Here is a 17,876-nt window from a genome sequence, read left to right as displayed (position 1 = left end):
GTATGGGCTGTTATTTTGGATATTAATCTCTTGTCAAAGATCTGAATAGACATTTTTCCAAAGACATACAGATGACCAACAGGCACATGAAAAGATGGTCAAACAGCACTAGTTATCAGGGAAATGCAAACCAAAACCACAAAGAACTATCACCTCACACATATCAGAATGACTATCATTAAAAAAAAACACAAATAAAAAATTTGGGCGAGACTATGGAGAAGGGAACTCTTGAACACCATTGGTGGGAATGTAGATTGGTACAGCCACTGTGGAAAGCAGTATGGAGGTTTCTCAAAAAAGCTAATAGCACTACCATATGATCCAACAATTCTGCTTCTGGGTCTATAGCCAAAGAAAATAAAGACCCTAATTTGAAAACATATATATATATATTCATGCTAGCATTTTTTATAAGAGTCCAAGATATGGAAGCAACCTAAAGTGTTCATCAATAGATGAATGGATAAAGAAGATGTGGTATATATATATATAAATGGAATTTTTCTCAGCAATAAAAGAAGAACAAAATAATACCATTTATAGTGAAATGGGTGGAGCTAGAGGTTATTATGCTTAGTGAAATAAGTCAGAGAAAGACAAATACTCTATGTTAGCACTTATATGTAGACTCTAAAAGATAAAACTAATGAACGAATATAACAAAAGGGAAACAGACTCACAGATACAGAGAACAAACTAGTGGTTAGCAGTGGGGAGAAGGGAGAGGGGAGGGACATAATAGGATATAGAAACTACCATGTATAAAATAAATAAGCTATCAGGACATATTGTATAGCACAGGGGATATAGCAAATATTTTATAATAGTTTTAAATGGACTGTAATCTATAAAAATTTTGAATCACTTGGTTGTACACCTGAAAATAATATAATATTTTAAATCAACTATACTTCAATAAAAAAGAAAAAAACTCCTTTTTCATAATAGGTAGCACATGTATATAGTAGATATTATAATGTTATAATGTTATTTTTGAACAGTATCAAATTGCTGTTTTTGTATATGAAAAACAGTTCACTGTCAGCAATTTCTTATAGTTCAGCCTATATGCAGAGGTTATCCAGTAAAGATAGCTATCTTCCATTCCCCCCCAACCCAGTTTCTCTGAAATCAACCACTCCTAGATACTAGGTATTTCTCCAGAGATAATGTGTAAATATATAATCACATATGCAGATACATTCTCTCTTTGGACCCGAATAGGACACTTATTGTTCTGCACCTTGTGTTTTGCCACTTAACAGTATCTTAAAGATCTTTATTTTAAATAGGTGACAAGTTTCCAGTTGCACAAATGTACTATAATGTGTTTACCAACACTGCTTTCAGTTAATTTCATTCGTTTGCTATTATAAAAACATACTGTATTTTTATGCATGTCATTTTATACATAAGAAGTACTAGAAGTAGAATTGCTGTTCTGAAATATCTGTGCATTTTTAATTTTGATAAATATTGACAGTATTTGTCAAATATTGTTAAATTGTCATCAGTAGAAGTTAGATGAGTTTGGTTGTATCACCAATGCATTAGAGTGCCTCAAGCACTTGCAAACATAGGGTGTTATCAAACTTATTGGATTCTGCCAATCTGATAGACTCAAAATGCAATAATACTGTATTTTCATTTTGCATTTTACTTATGATTTATGAGAGGGGGAATTTTTCACATGTTCCAAGGTCATTGATATTTTATTGTCTATAAATCATATTATTTATCACCTTGGATTTTACATCTTTTATTATAGATTTTTCAGGCACTCTTTGTATAATTAAGGAAAAAGTAAAAGTGAAGTTGCTCAGTTGTGTCCGACTCTACAACCTATGCACTATAGCCTACCAGGCTCCTCGGTCCATGGGATTTTCCAGGCAAGAGTACTGGAGTGGGTTGCCATTTCCTTCTCCAGGGTATCTTCCCAACCCAGGGATCAAACCCGGGTTTTCTGCATTGGAGGCAGAGGCTTTTACCGTCTGAGCCACCAGGGAAGTCAGGAAACCAGTCATTTATTTGGGGTTTGATTTGCAAATACTCTTTCTATTTTGTTTTCTTTTGTGTTTTTAATAGGGTGCATGTGTATGTGTGTCTGTGCATAATAGTTTTTTTTAAAATGTTCTATGTAGTTTAAATACCCATACTGGGAAAAACAGGCTATGCTTACTAATCAAGAAATCTTATTAATCTTACTAATCAAGAAAGTTTCAAAATTGGCTGGCTCATTTTTGATGCAGTTGCGAAGGTTCTAGTGTTATGTTTTATTTTAATCAAAACTACTTTTATCCTTTATTTTGAAATTTCTATTCTGGTATTTTAATTCTAAAAATGATTTTGTGTAAGCATTCATTGTATGCTTGGAAAAGTGTGTCATATAAAGTGTGTAAAAATATTTTTTCTTGTTAACATAGTATATTCACATAGAAGTAAAAACAGAATAAAAAGAAACAAGAAAACCTGTCAGCATAATTTTTTTTGTTCTGATCCTTGTTTCTGATTTGTGGAAACAAATTGGAAGCCTTTATCCAAGATAGTTTATACAAAGTTATCAGATTTTTTGATTCTGATGCTATCATTAATCTTAATGATCAAGTCATGACATTTGTTAGGTAGCTGTATGTATCTAAGCATGCGTGTTTAGTTGCATCCAACTCTTTTCAACACTATGGACTGTAGCCTGCCAGGCTCCTCTGTCCATGAGATTCTCCAGGCAAGAATACAGAAGTGGGTTGCCATTCCCTTTTCCAGGGGACCATCCCAACCCAGGGATCGAACCTAGGTCTCCTGCATTGCAGGCAGATTCTTTACCACTGAGATACCTGGGAAGCTATATGTATCTATAGGAATGTAAAATAAGACCTTAATATCTAGCACTGTTTGAGATCACCTGTGTCTTTTCATTCTGGCCAAACATTAATATTTTAAAAGGTCATTGATAATGTCACATTAAGTGCTTTCTTATTAGTAATATACCAAACCTATTTGATAACTGATAACAAATGATTTAAATGTTTGTTAATTATTAGCACAAATAATTTCATTTGTGTTCCAAAGCATTTTCTTAGTGTCAAGTTAAATCTCTGTCTAGTTTATGTCCATGATGTCACAAATATCTCCTGTAACCACTGATTCCTTTATTCACTCCGTATGATAATCTACATGATTTTATTGAGCACTTATTATACAGGCACTGTTCTAAGGATTGGAGATGCAGCTCCATTGAGGAGCATATATTCTGGCTTATTTAATGAAATTGCCTTTTTTTTAAAATCATCATTACACTCCAGTTCCACTCTCTATATAATACTGACTGTATTCCTCTCTTACCTCTTATTATCCTATCAGCTTCTGAAAAACAAGTGTGCTGTATTTTATCAGGTAACTCATTTGATTTTAATTTCTACCTTATTACATCCAAATTCTTCTTTGAGACTTTCAAGATTAGAAATATCAAATATCATCTGTTACTTCCCTTTGTATCTATTTGAGATTATTTTCCTATGACTCCTTAACATATTTGCTCTTGCGGTAATATCTTCAGCACAGCACACTTCAAAATCATTCTTCCTATTACTCATGTTGTTCTTCTCACTTTATCTGTTTTCTCCATCCTTCAAGGCTAGCAAGTAGCTGAGTGAGAAAGGCATATAATGACGGATCTGGATTCTTGTCCCAGATCTTAGTAGCTCTGAATAACTGTGTGACCTTGAGCAAGTTAATGAGATAAAGCAGTTAGAATATTTCCTGGCACACAGAAGACACTATTTTTTTTCTCTCCAGTCTCACTCCACATAGTTTTCCTCCAAGACTTTACTGAATACACACTTGTCTGAGCTAAGCTCTCTTTCCTCTTAACTGCAAATATGGCCTATGTCACACAAACCAAGGCTATTTTATGATGATGTTATTTGTAATTTTTTCTCCCTAACTAGGTTATAAATGCCTTTTTTTTTTATTTATTTTTATTTTTTTTATTATTACTATTATTTTTTTTTCCAGTGGGTTTTGAAATACATTGATATGAATCAGCCATGGATTTACATGTATTCCCAATCCCGATCCCCCCTCCCACCTCCCTCTCCACCCGATTCCTCTGGGTCTTCCCAGTGCACCAGGCCGGAGCACTTGTCTCGTGCATCCCACCTGGGCTGGTGATCTGTTTCACCATAGATAGTATACATGCTGTTCTTTTGAAATATCCCACCCTCACATTCTCCCACAGAGTTCAAAAGTCTGTTCTGTACTTCTGTGTCTCTTTTTCTGTTCTGCATATAGGGTTATCGTTGTCACCTTTCTAAATTCCATATACATGTGTCAGTATGCTGTAATGTTCTTTATCTTTCTGGCTTACTTCACTCTGTATAAGGGGCTCCAGCTTCATCCATCTCATTAGGACTGGTTCAAATGAATTCTTTTTAATGGCTGAGTAATATTCCATGGTGTATATGTACCACAGCTTCCTTATCCATTCATCTGCTGATGGGCATCTAGGTTGCTTCCATGTCCTGGCTATTATAAACAGTGCTGCGATGAACATTGGGGTGCACGTGTCTCTTTCAGATCTGGTTTCCTCGGTGTGTATGCCCAGAAGTGGGATTGCTGGGTCATATGGCAGTTCTATTTCCAGTTTTTTAAGAAATCTCCACACTGTTTTCCATAGCGGCTGTACTAATTTGCATTCCCACCAACAGTGTAAGAGGGTTCCCTTTTCTCCACACCCTCTCCAGCATTTATTGCTTGTAGACTTTTGGATAGCAGCCATCCTGACTGGTGTGTAATGGTACCTCATTGTGGTTTTGATTTGCATTTCTCTAATAATGAGTGATGTTGAGCATCTTTTCATGTGTTTGTTAGCCATCTGTATGTCTTCTTTGGAGAAATGTCTGTTTAGTTCTTTGGCCCATTTTTTGATTGGGTCATTTATTTTTCTGGAATTGAGCTGCAGGAGTTGCTTGTATATTTTTGAGATTAATCCTTTGTCTGTTTCTTCATTTGCTATTATTTTCTCCCAATCTGAGGGCTGTCTTTTCACCTTACTTATAGTTTCCTTTGTAGTGCAAAAGCTTTTAAGTTTCATTAGGTCCCATTTGTTTAGTTTTGCTTTTATTTCCAATATTCTGGGAGGTGGGTCATAGAGGATCTTGCTGTGATTTATGTCGGAGAGTGTTTTGCCTATGTTCTCCTCTAGGAGTTTTATAGTTTCTGGTCTTACATTTAGATCTTTAATCCATTTTGAGTTTATTTTTGTGTATGGTGTTAGAAAGTGTTCTAGTTTCATTCTTTTACAAGTGGTTGACCAGTTTTCCCAGCACCACTTGTTAAAGAGGTTGTCTTTTTTCCATTGTATATCCTTGCCTCCTTTGTCAAAGATAAGGTGTCCATAGGTTCGTGGATTTATCTCTGGGCTTTCTATTCTGTTCCATTGATCTATATTTCTGTCTTTGTGCCAGTACCATACTGTCTTGATGACTGTGGCTTTGTAGTAGAGTCTGAAGTCAGGCAGGTTGATTCCTCCAGCTCCATTCTTCTTTCTCAAGATTACTTTGGCTATTCGAGGTTTTTTGTATTTCCATACAAATTGTGAAATTCTTTGGTCTAGTTCTGTGAAAAATACCGTTGGTAGCTTGATAGGGATTGCATTGAATCTATAGACTGCTTTGGGTAGAATAGCCATTTTGACAATATTAATTCTTCCAATCCATGAACACGGTATGTTTCTCCATCTGTTTGTGTCCTCTTTGATTTCTTTCATCAGTGTTTTATAGTTTTCTATGTATAGGTCCTTTGTTTCTTTAGGTAGATATACTCCTAAGTATTTTATTCTTTTTGTTGCAATGGTGAATGGTATTGTTTCCTTAACTTCTCTTTCTGTTTTTTCATTGTTAGTATATAGGAATGCAAGGGATTTCTGTGTGTTAATTTTATATCTGCAACTTTACTATATTCATTGATTAGCTCTAGTAATTTTCTGGTAGAGTCTTTAGCGTTTTCTATGTAGAGGATCATGTCATCTGCAAACAGTGAGAGTTTTACTTCTTCTTTTCCTATCTGGATTCCTTTTACTCCTTTTTCTGCTCTGATTGCTGTGGCCAGAACTTCCAACACTATGTTGAATAGTAGTGATGAGAGTGGGCACCCTTGTCTTGTTCCTGATTTCAGGGGAAATGCTTTCAATTTTTCACCATTGAGGGTGATGCTTGCTGTGGGTTTGTCATATATAGCTTTTATTATGTTGAGGTATGTTCCTTCTATTCCTGCTTTTTGGAGAGTTTTAATCATATAAATGCCTTTTTAAATATTGTAAAATAATTAGCCTCCAACTAATAAAAATAAATGAAAAAATAAATAAATAAATAAAAGTATTTTTTTTATGTGGACCATTTTTAAAGTCTTTATTGAATTTGTTACAATCTTGCTTCTGTTTTGTGTTTTGACTTTCTGGCTGCAAGGTATGTGGGATCTTAGCTCCCCAACCAGGAATCAAACATGCAGCCCCTGCATTGAAAGGCCAAGTCCTAACCATTAGATTGCCAGAGGTGTTCCTAAATTATAAACATCTCGAAGGGAAACTTTTCTCCTTGTGCATCCACTACCCCCTTCCCCAAAGCATGTGAGGTTATGAGGCATTCAGTATTTTGGTGGTTAGTTTGTCTATATGTGAAAATAGGCTAGAAGTATCAAATTTTCTTCTATTGGTAAGATACAACCCTAAGAACATATATATTTTGAGGACCTTGTACTTCTTTTTTCATCCTGTTGTCCCTGCTAATATCTGTTGGTTTACAGATGACTGGATACACAAATTTATCAAGAACCATTTCGAGACTCACAAAAATCTTTGTTATTCAAAATAATTTTTCAATACCTCTTAATTGGTTTTAGGATTATAGAGGGAAATGGAACAAAAGCTGTAGTGATTTAAAATATTGTAGGATAGAGGGACCAGTGAATTAACATATTTAATTATAGATTTTGAATGACTTCAAAGGAAACTCAGTTTTTTTCAAGGGATTAAGCCAGGAACTGGGCCCTTATTACAGGAGGCCACTTGGGCCTCCATTTAGCCAGTTTCTGGCACATTCGTTGACAGGAATAATTTAATGACTGTGAATAATCACCAAGTGTAGGAAATAAGGTCCTCTTTGAATCATAAAGCTTTTAAACATGAAAAATATTATGCATTTGTTTGAGAACGATGAAATGTGTGAACTAATTTTGTATTGTCCTACCAATTATGAATGTGTTATTTCTGGCAAGCAGGTCTCTTTAAAATTGCATATGCTCAGTTCCTTGCCAGGGAGGTGAGAGAAAAACATTGTCAGCGTCTTTATACCCAGCTGGGGCCAGGTGTTGCTCATTAACATGTAAATAGTGCAATTACTGCCAATTAATATTTTTTAAAACATTAAAGTTGATCAGAACAGTTATAGCACCTATAAAATTTTTAAAAATACATGCATCTTAGTGCATAGGTTCATAGAAGGCATATAATATGTAATTTGTACTTTTATTTACACAGAGCATCAAGTTGCTATTCCTTTGCAGAATGTCATATATATGATTAGAATGGAAAGTAAAAATTACATTGGCTGGTTACGGACCATAGCCAAATAGTGCAATTTTATTCTAGTTTACAATTGATCGTCAGCTTACAGTGGCTTTTCCTTGAAAAATATTTATTCAGTTCCTACCGTGTATAAGGAATTGCATTAAGTGCTAGGCATTCAGTGATAAACAAGACAGAAATGGTCTGTGCTCCATGGACTTTATAGTCTAGTTTGTCTCCACAGATAAACACAGAGTAAACATACAAATAAACACACAAACAGATCAATACCACTATTAGCACTCATGTGAAACAAGAGGGTACCATTTGAAAACATTATGGAGTGGGGTAGACACAATTTGGATAGAGTTAGGAAACTATATGTGAATAAGCAACATTTTAGCTGAAATCCAAAATGTGAGCTGGTGATATCTTAGTGAAAAGAGTAAAGAAGAGGATTTTAGCAAGAGAGAACAGTGCTTAGGAAGACCTTGAAGCAGGAAAGAGTTTGATGTTGTCAAAGAACTGACAAAAACAATGAATATCCACTTCAAGATAGTGGTTGCCTCTGGGGAACAAGGGAGCAGGATAGAATTTAACTGAGGTAAGAATGGGACTTCAGGAGTAACTGTAATGTTCTAATTCTTTAATAAGAGATGTGAAGCAAATATGATGAAAAGCTAACATTTGTTAATTTCCCCTGGTGGACTTACGGATGTTTGTTATATTACTGTCAGTACTTTTCTATGTTATTGAAATACCTGATCACCAAAGAGAAAAAGCTAATGAGAAGAGATGAAGTTGAAAATTTCTTTCACTAGCATACACTGGGTTTAATTTGGTATAAGGTAGAGTCAAAACTTTTCATCTATTTTTGCCTCAATCTAGTCTTTGGAAAAATACTCTTTATGTGCTTGAGGTATTCAACATCCTTAGCTGCTACTTATACTTAAGCAAACTCTATTACTTGCAGATGACTTGTGATGTCAATAGATATAACATGGCAACAAGCACATCTTTCTGCTGCACCCCACCCTTAAGGTCCGATAATTTGTTTTTTGTTTTAGTTTTATTTTTTGTCTGCACTGGGCCTTTGTTGCTGTGTGATGACTTTTTCTAATTGCAGCGAGTGGTGGCTACTCTTCATTGTGGTGCTTGGGCTTCTCATTACTGTGGCTTCTCATGTTATGGGCTCTAGTCTGACGGGCTTCATTATTGTGGCAAATGGGGGCTTAATTGCCTGGCCACATGTGGGATCTACCCAGACCCAGTATAGAATCCATGTCCCCTGCGCCGACAGGCGGATTCTTAACTACTGGACCACCAGGGGAGTCCTCAATAATTTGCTTTTATAGATATAAGACCACTTGGAGTTAACACAGTAGGACTTAAACAGTGGGACATTTTGCAGGTAACTAAATCCCTTTAATGAGAACAACTATTAATAAATAAGCCCATCCTATATCAATTGCTATTATCATCTAGCTAACTGTTATAGTGTTAAGACTTTATTTATATTCCCAGGGAAAAATAAGTCATGCCACCCTCTCTGAAAACTGCAATCAAGTAAATAAGGTGCCCTTGAAAGTAAGCTCTTAAATTGTGGTATTTTAAGCCCTGTGCCTTATCAAGGTAATTTTATACCTAGATTGATAAATCTCTAACAATACCTAGTGAATGAAAAAAAAAAGTTGGAGAGAAAAGCATTCTTATAAATTGTTTTGGGAAGCCTCCCCCAAAACTATATGAGATGGAAGGCCAGTCAGAAAATAATCATCTGGAGATTGCTCTTATTAATCTATTCATGTGACTGAGGACAGGGAGCCAGATACATCCAGTTTAGTCACATTAGGACTAAATTTCAGTTCAACAAATATTTGAGTCATTACCATATATAAGGAACTTTATAGGCTGAAACTGAGTAAGATACAGCTTGAATACACAAGGAGTTTATGGATTACTTGTGGAGGTGAAATACAAATTCTACTTTATTTAGGAATAGGAGTAAGAATGGGAGTGGGGGACATGCTAAGGTGGTCAGGGAATGGGAAATGACTCTATTTCTTTCAATTCCTAGATAAAATGGTTCCAGTTAGACTGATGCCCCTTATTCTTCTCACATTTTCATGGAAGACAAGCTAGTAGAAATATAGAAATATTCATTGTAGTTTAAATGGCTGTTTTAAATACCAAAGTGAAATTAATGATGTAGGATTATCTTTCACAACCCAGGGAAACTGTATTTTTCTTCATAAAAAGTCCATTTATAACAATGAATGTCAAGGTCCCATAAGCATTAATATAAATCTTACAGTTGTAGTTTAAATAACTGAGATTGTATTTGGTACTCCAGAATATAGGGCTTTATGCATTATATTTCATGAAGTTTCAAGCAGAAATTTTATTCTGTTTGACAAAGTGTATCTTCTGTATTTAGTATAACAGTGAGCTCTTCCCAACAGAGCACAACATTCTTGACTAATGTTTGATGCTGGTCCCAAGATAGTGGTACTCAAGGTACTTGTCTTAGAAAGAAGAAAACAGAAAGATTATCTTATGCTTTAAGGTTGGAAAAACCTGATTTTATAAATTGACTTGGATGGAAAAGTGCATAAAGTATAATGTGAAGATCATTGAGGTCTGTTGTCTGTTCCAAAATAGTGATCCCTGGTGGAACGTCAGTGTAGTGCATATTGCTATGTGCTGCAAAATGAAAGTGTGTTATATCACCGTTCATAAGCAGGACCTGCTGAACTGAATAAGCACAGATGTGCTTCAAATTAATATTTAATCTGATACCAGAAGCACTTAAAGGAGTTAGGGATATGAGTTCCTCATAAGAAATGACTTCTTTCTCACAGAGAGCAATTATGGTACCAGAAGATAACACAAATAAGATTCTTCTTAGGCTTAAATAGTAAATCTAGAAGTAATAGTGTATTGTTGTCTCTAGCTTGAATTTTCTACAGATTTCTTTAAAGAAGAAAAAGAATTATTTTTTAATGTCATGGCATGGATCAAAACTAAAGCTAATAAAGTGACTTTGATTAGGAGACTATCTCAGTCCTTGACAGTAGATGAGAGTGACTTTTCATTGACATCATTAGAATATTATTAGAAAAAAATTTAACCAAGTAACCCTTATTAATCTTTTAAAGGAAAGTGCCATAATCAGGTTACAATTCTAATTTATTTTTGTTGCTTTTTGAGGCCAACTTTAGAAAATGAACCCCCCAAATAACTTTGAGTCCAAAGCCATCTCATGCCTTTCATTTTTTTTATATATTTTAAAATTACATTTATTTGCCAGTTTCACCGTTTAAGTGTTACAGCAGCATTCACATTATGCATGCATTTAACTTATGCAAATTCCCATACCCATTGGTAGAGCAAAACTCCTGCAAAATTACATTTTTTTTTATTAGTTGGAGGCTAATTACTTCATAACATTTCAGTGGGTTTTGTCATACATTGATATGAATCAGCCATAGAGTTACACGTATCCCCCATCCCGATCCGCCCTCCCACCTCCCTCTCCACCCGATTCCTCTGGGTCTTCCCAGTGCACCAGGCCCGAGCACTTGTCTCATGCATCCCACCTGGGCTGGTGATCTGTTTCACCATAGATAATATACATGCTGTTCTTTCGAAACATTCCACCCTCACCTTCTCCCACAGAGGTCAAAAGTCTGTTCTGTACTTCTGTGTCTCTTTTTCTGTTTTGGATATAGGGTTCTCGTTACAATCTTTCTAAATTCCATATATATGTGTTAGTATGCTGTAATGTTCTTTATCTTTCTGGCTTACTTCACTCTGTATAATGGGCTCCAGTTTCATCCATCTCATTAGGACTGATTCAAATGAATTCTTTTTAACGGCTGAGTAATATTCCATGGTGTATATGTACCACAGCTTCCTTATCCATTCGTCTGCTGATGGGCATCTAGGTTGCTTCCATGTCCTGGCTATTATAAACAGTGCTGCGATGAACATTGGGGTGCACGTGTCTCTTTCAGATCTGGTTTCCTCGGTGTGTATGCCCAGAAGTGGGATTGCTGGGTCATATGGCAGCTCTATTTCCAGTTTTTTAAGAAATCTCCACACTGTTTTCCATAGTGGCTGTACTAGTTTGCATTCCCACCAACAGTGTAAGAGGGTTCCCTTTTCTCCACACCCTCTCCAGCATTTATTGCTTGTAGACTTTTGGATAGCAGCCATCCTGACTGGTGTGTAATGGTACCTCATTGTGGTTTTGATTTGCATTTCTCTAATAATGAGTGATGTTGAGCATCTTTTCATGTGTTTGTTAGCCATCTGTATGTCTTCTTTGGAGAAATGTCTGTTTAGTTCTTTGGCCCATTTTTTGATTGGGTCATTTATTTTTCTGGAATTGAGCTGCAGGAGTTGCTTGTATATTTTTGAGATTAATCCTTTGTCTGTTTCTTCATTTGCTATTATTTTCTCCCAATCTGAGGGCTGTCTTTTCACCTTACTTGTAGTTTCCTTTGTAGTGCAAAAGCTTTTAAGTTTCATTAGGTCCCATTCGTTTATTTTTGCTTTTATTTCCAATATTCTGGGAGGTGGGTCATAGAGGATCTTGCTGTGATTTATGTCGGAGAGTGTTTTGCCTATGTTCTCCTCTAGGAGTTTTATAGTTTCTGGTCTTACATTTAGATCTTTAATCCATTTTGAGTTTATTTTTGTGTATGGTGTTAGAAAGTGTTCTAGTTTCATTCTTTTACAAGTGGTTGACCAGTTTTCCCAGCACCACTTGTTAAAGAGGTTGTCTTTTTTCCATTGTATATCCTTGCCTCCTTTGTCAAAGATAAGGTGTCCATAGGTTCGTGGATTTATCTCTGGGCTTTCTATTCTGCTCCATTGATCTATATTTCTGTCTTTGTGCCAGTACCATACTGTCTTGATGACTGTGGCTTTGTAGTAGAGTCTGAAGTCAGGCAGGTTGATTCCTCCAGTTCCATTCTTCTTTCTCAAGATTACTTTGGCTATTCGAGGTCTTTTGTATTTCCATACAAATTGTGAAATTCTTTGGTCTAGTTCTGTGAAAAATACCGTTGGTAGCTTGATAGGGATTGCATTGAATCTATAGATTGCTTTGGGTAGAATAGCCATTTTGACAATATTGATTCTTCCAATCCATGAACACGGAATGTTTCTCCATCTGTTTGTGTCCTGTTTGATTTCTTTCATCAGTGTTTTATAGTTTTCTATGTATAGGTCTTTTGTTTCTTTAGGTAGATATACTCCTAAGTATTTTATTCTTTTTGTTGCAATGGTGAATGGTATTGTTTCCTTAATTTCTCTTTCTGTTTTTTCATTGTTAGTATATAGGAATGCAAGGGATTTCTGTGTGTTAATTTTATATCTGCAACTTTACTATATTCATTGATTAGCTCTAGTAATTTTCTGGAAGAGTCTTTAGCGTTTTCTATGTAGAGGATCATGTCATCTGCAAACAGTGAGAGTTTCACTTCTTCTTTTCCTATCTGGATTCCTTTTACTTCTTTTTCTGCTCTGATTGCTGTGGCCAAAACTTCCAACACTATGTTGAATAGTAGTGGTGAGAGTGGGCACCCTTGTCTTGTTCCTGATTTCAGGGGAAATGCTTTCAATTTTTCACCATTGAGGGTGATGCTTGCTGTGGGTTTGTCATATATAGCTTTTATTATGTTGAGGTATGTTCCTTCTATTCCTGCTTTTTGGAGAGTTTTAATCATAAATGAGTGTTGAATTTTGTCAAAGGCTTTCTCTGCATCTATTGAGATAATCATATGGTTTTTATCTTTCAATTTGTTAATGTGGCGTATTACATTGATTGATTTGCGGATATTAAAGAATCCTTGCATTCCTGGGATAAAGCCCACTTGGTCATGGTGTATTATTTTTTTAATATGTTGTTGGATTCTGTTTGCTAGAATTTTGTTAAGGATTTTTGCATCTATGTTCATCAGTGATATTGGCCTGTAGTTTTCTTTTTTTGTGGCATCTTTGTCTGGTTTTGGAATTAGGGTGATGGTGGCCTCAAAGAATGAGTTTGGAAGTTTACCTTCATCTGCAAGTTTCTGGAAGAGTTTGAGTAAGATAGGTGTTAGCTCTTCTCTAAATTTTTGGTAGAATTCAGCTGTGAAGCCATCTGGTCCTGGGCTTTTGTTTGCTGGAAGATTTTTGATGACAGTTTCGATTTCCTTGCTTGTGATGGGTCTGTTAAGATCTTCTATTTCTTCCTGGTTCAGTTTTGGAAGGTTATACTTTTCTAAGAATTTGTCCATTTCATCCAAGTTATCCATTTTATTGGCATAGAGCTGCTGGTAGTAGTCTCTTATGATCCTTTGTATTTCAGTGTTGTCTGTTGTGATCTCTCCATTTTCATTTCTAATTTTGTTAATTTGGTTTTTCTCTCTTTGTTTCTTAATGAGTCTTGCTAATGGTTTGTCAATTTTGTTTATTTTTTTCAAAAAAACAGCTTTTAGCTTTGTTGATTTTTGCCATGGTCTCTTTAGTTTCTTTTGCATCTATTTCTGCCCAAATTTTTACGATTTCTTTCCTTCTGCTAACCCTGGGGTTCTTCATTTCTTCCTTCTCTAATTGCTTTAGGTGTAGAGTTAGGTTATTTATTTGGCTTTTTTCTTGTTTCTTGATGTAAGTGTGTAATGCTATGAACCTTCCCCTTAGCACTGCTTTTACAGTGTCCCATAGGTTTTGGGTTGTTGTGTTTTCATTTTCATTCATTTCTATGCATATTTTGATTTCTTTTTTGATTTCTTCTATGATTTGTTGGTTATTCAGAAGCGTGTTATTTAGCCTCCATGTGTTTGAATTTTTAACAAATTTTTTCCTGTAATTGAGATCTAATCTTACTGCACTGTGGTCAGAAAAGATGACTGGAATGATTTCAACTTTTTTGAATTTTCCAAGACCAGCTTTATGGCCCAGGATGTGATCTATTCTGGAGAATGTTCCGTGTGCACTTGAGAAAAAGGTGAAGTTGATTGTTTTGAGGTGAAATGTCCTATAGATATCAATTAGGTCTAGCTGGTCCATTGTGTCATTTAAGGTTTGTGTTTCCTTGTTAATTTTCTGTTTAGTTGATCTATCCATAGTTGTGAGTGGGGTATTAAAGTCTCCCACTATTATTGTGTTACTATTAATTTCCTCTTTCATATTTGTTAGTGTTTGCCGTACATATTGTGGTGCTCCTATGTTGGGTGCATATATATTTATAATTGTTATATCTTCTTCTTGGATTGATCCTTTGATCATTATGTAGTGTCCTTCTTTGTCTCTTTTCACATCCTTTATTTGAAAGTCTATTTTATGTGATAGGAGTATTGCGACTCCTGCTTTCTTTTGGTCTCCGTTTGCGTGAAATATTTTTTTCCAGCCCTTCACTTTTAGTTTGTATGTGTCTCTTGTTTTGAGGTGGATCTCTTGTACACAGCGTATAAAGGGGTCTTGTTTTTGTTAAACTCAATTTTCGTCCAAGATTTTAGCATCTCATTACATATTAAGTTCTCAGAAACTACCATGTTATGTTAAAGTGACATTTAATATTTTTTATTGTAAAAGGAACAGCTGAACCTACTAATTCAAATAGGAGGTTTAAAACAAAAGACATCTTGCAAATAGTATAGGTATTACCTGGAACACATTGTATGACACTGAAAAGCAGGTAATATTACACTTTACTGACTGTCATGTTTACTTTTATTTTTGCTGAGCTTTATGGTTTTATTAACACAAACAAGATGTGCACACAAGCTGTCTATTCCTTCTCTTCCCTGCACAACCTGGCATTGGTATTGATAATTCTGATACCCAAATGGGCTGCTCTGTCCACAAGTGTTTTGTGGTTCTTAGAGAGGACTTTGTGAGCAATCTCAGCACAGTCAGATTTGTTGTACATCAGCAGCACTTCAAGCTCCTTGACATTGTGAACCAGAAAATTCCAGAAGCCTCTGGGCAGCATGTGCTTTGTCTCCTTGTTGCTCCTGTAACTGATATTGGGCATCCAGACTTGGCCTTTGAATCTGCTGTGCATCCTGTTGTCAGTGCCTTTGGTTTCCACCAGTTCCACTTAATTTTGACATATCATTCTTACTGGTGCTGGATGAACTTCTTGGTCCTCTTTTTGACAATCTTGGGCTTCACAGGGGGTCTGAGGGCAGCCATGATGCCACATAGGAGATGGCCACCACCTCCATAGGCAGCGCTGTCGGGTTTAAAGTATTAGCTCCCTCTGAAGGATAATTAGCTTTTATATGATCAAAATGACAAGTGTGTGTTGTATTGGGGTAACTATTTTTAGATGATGGGTCAGTCTTATACATGGTGTCAATGAGAAGCCATGTACATCTTTCTGTGTTAGAGGGGATAAAAAAAAAGATGTTCCTTCCCAACCATTCATCAAATGATTATTGAAATGTACTATTTATTTATGTATTTGCTGAGCACCAACTATAGCCAGACCCTAGATGTACAGCATTGAATAATGCTGCTTATGGAGTTTGTATTCTAGTGGGAAAAAGAGGGACACATCCAAAAAAAAACAAGGAAAAAAATTTAAATTAAAGATATAAGTATTATGAAGGAAATAGACAAGATGTGATGAGGCAATGGTAGGGTAGGGAGAATCTTTCAAGCACAGGCATAGGACATGTGGTGGGAAGAGCTAACTCCATCTAGGGGCTGCTAGTGGATTAGATGGAGAACAGTTCAACAGGAAACTGAAAGCTAAACACAGGTCAAGTCACAAGGTTTTAGAGGCTATGATGATGAGTTTAAATGTCTTCCTAACTGCAGTAGAAAGCCTCCAAAGGCTTTTAAGCAAGGGAAGGGAGTATCCAGGGCTGTTTATTGTTAAAGAAATAGATTGAAAGGAGTAAGGTCGGAAGTGGGGGACTGGGAAGGAGATTATTGCAGTTATTCAGGTAAGAGATGATAGTGGCTTGGAATAGGAAACAGAGAGAAGTAGATAGGTTCAAGATATATTTCTGAAAGAAGTCAATAGAATTTGGTGATGAAGTGGGTGTCGAAGGTATGAGGAAAAGTGAAATCTCTGATAACTCCATTTTCTTGTTTGAGCAACTGGGTACCTTATGGTGTCACCTAGGTAAGAAGAGGGGAAGAGTGTAGTGAGAGTAAGAGACTCAATAGTTATATTTTAGGGGGATTTCCCTGGCAGTCCAGTGATTAAGACTCCAAGCTACCACTGCAGGGGGCACAGGTTCAATCCGTGATTGCAGAACTAAGATTCTGCATGCTGCACAGTGCGGTCAAAAAATAAGACCAACCAGAGTTATATTTTAGAGACGTTAAATGCATATTTATGAGATACCAAAATTATGTCTTGAATTTTAGCTGGATACCCAAACTTAGGCTCCAGGAGCTCTTGAGTTATCCTTCAACTAACTGAGAGGAGTCAGCAAACAGCCACATTTTGAGTCATTATGTCTTGATGATAATCTCTGAATACCCACCCCTTTGGATTCAGGCATTGAAAACTCTTATCAAAATATCAGCACCACCTCCATGGCAGTTCATCATTCCAACTGCAGTCTCAATGGCACTGACTTGAGAGAATGTGTCATAGGATGAATGAGTTTTGTTGGGATACATGAGAGTTTTTTTAAAGGGACTCAATTATAGTTTTATTTAAGAATGTATATTTACCAGCATGGAGAGGGAGGCGGGAGGGGGGATCGGGATGGGGAATACATGTAAATCCATGGCTGATTCATGTCAATGTATGGCAAAAACCACTACAGTATCATAAAGTAATTACCCTCCAACTGATAAAAATAAATGGAAAAAAATAATAAATGTATCTTCTCTGGAAAAAAAAAAGAATGTATATTTGGGTGGGATTTCATAGCCAGAGGGGGAAGGGCCACTTGGGAAGAAAAGATGAAGCTGTAAAGAAAAGGGGGTTTTAAAGAAAGAGGGAAGAAAGTGCTCTAAATGAAACTTTGAGTCATTTCACAACTTTGCATAGAACCAACCTAGACAGCATATTAGAAAGGAGAGACATTACTTTGCCAACAAAGGTCCGTCTAGTCAAAGCTATGGTTTTTCCAATAGTCATGTATGGATATGAGAGTTGGACCATAAAGAAGAGTGACTGCCAAAGAATGGATGCTTTCGAACTGAACTGTGGTGCTGGAGAAGACTCTTGAGAGTCCCTTGGACAGTAAGGAGATCCAACCAGTCAATCCTAAAGGAAATCAACCCTGAATATTCATTGGAAGGACTGATGAAGCTAAAGCTCCAATATTTTGGCCACCTGATAAGAAGAGCCGAC

The 17,876-nt window shown here is 36.1% G+C and overlaps 1 protein-coding gene, 1 non-coding gene and 1 pseudogene across 2 annotated transcripts in view; 1 reads left to right on the top strand and 2 right to left on the bottom strand.

Annotated features, from left to right (window-relative positions):
- The window catches only part of TENM1 (teneurin transmembrane protein 1), an 887,850-nt gene that overhangs the window by 417,719 nt on the left and 452,255 nt on the right, over nucleotides 1-17,876 (top strand). The window lies entirely within an intron of this gene.
- TRNAC-GCA (transfer RNA cysteine (anticodon GCA)) lies at nucleotides 2,770-2,840 on the bottom strand. Its single transcript has one exon. It is a non-coding gene; the product is annotated as a tRNA-Cys (tRNA).
- On the bottom strand, nucleotides 15,342-15,748 carry LOC133052543 (large ribosomal subunit protein eL32-like; annotated as a pseudogene).

The sequence above is a fragment of the Dama dama genome, chromosome X (genome assembly GCF_033118175.1).
Source record: "Dama dama isolate Ldn47 chromosome X, ASM3311817v1, whole genome shotgun sequence".
Taxonomy (NCBI): domain Eukaryota; kingdom Metazoa; phylum Chordata; class Mammalia; order Artiodactyla; family Cervidae; genus Dama; species Dama dama.
This window is presented reverse-complemented; position numbering and strand designations above follow the sequence as displayed.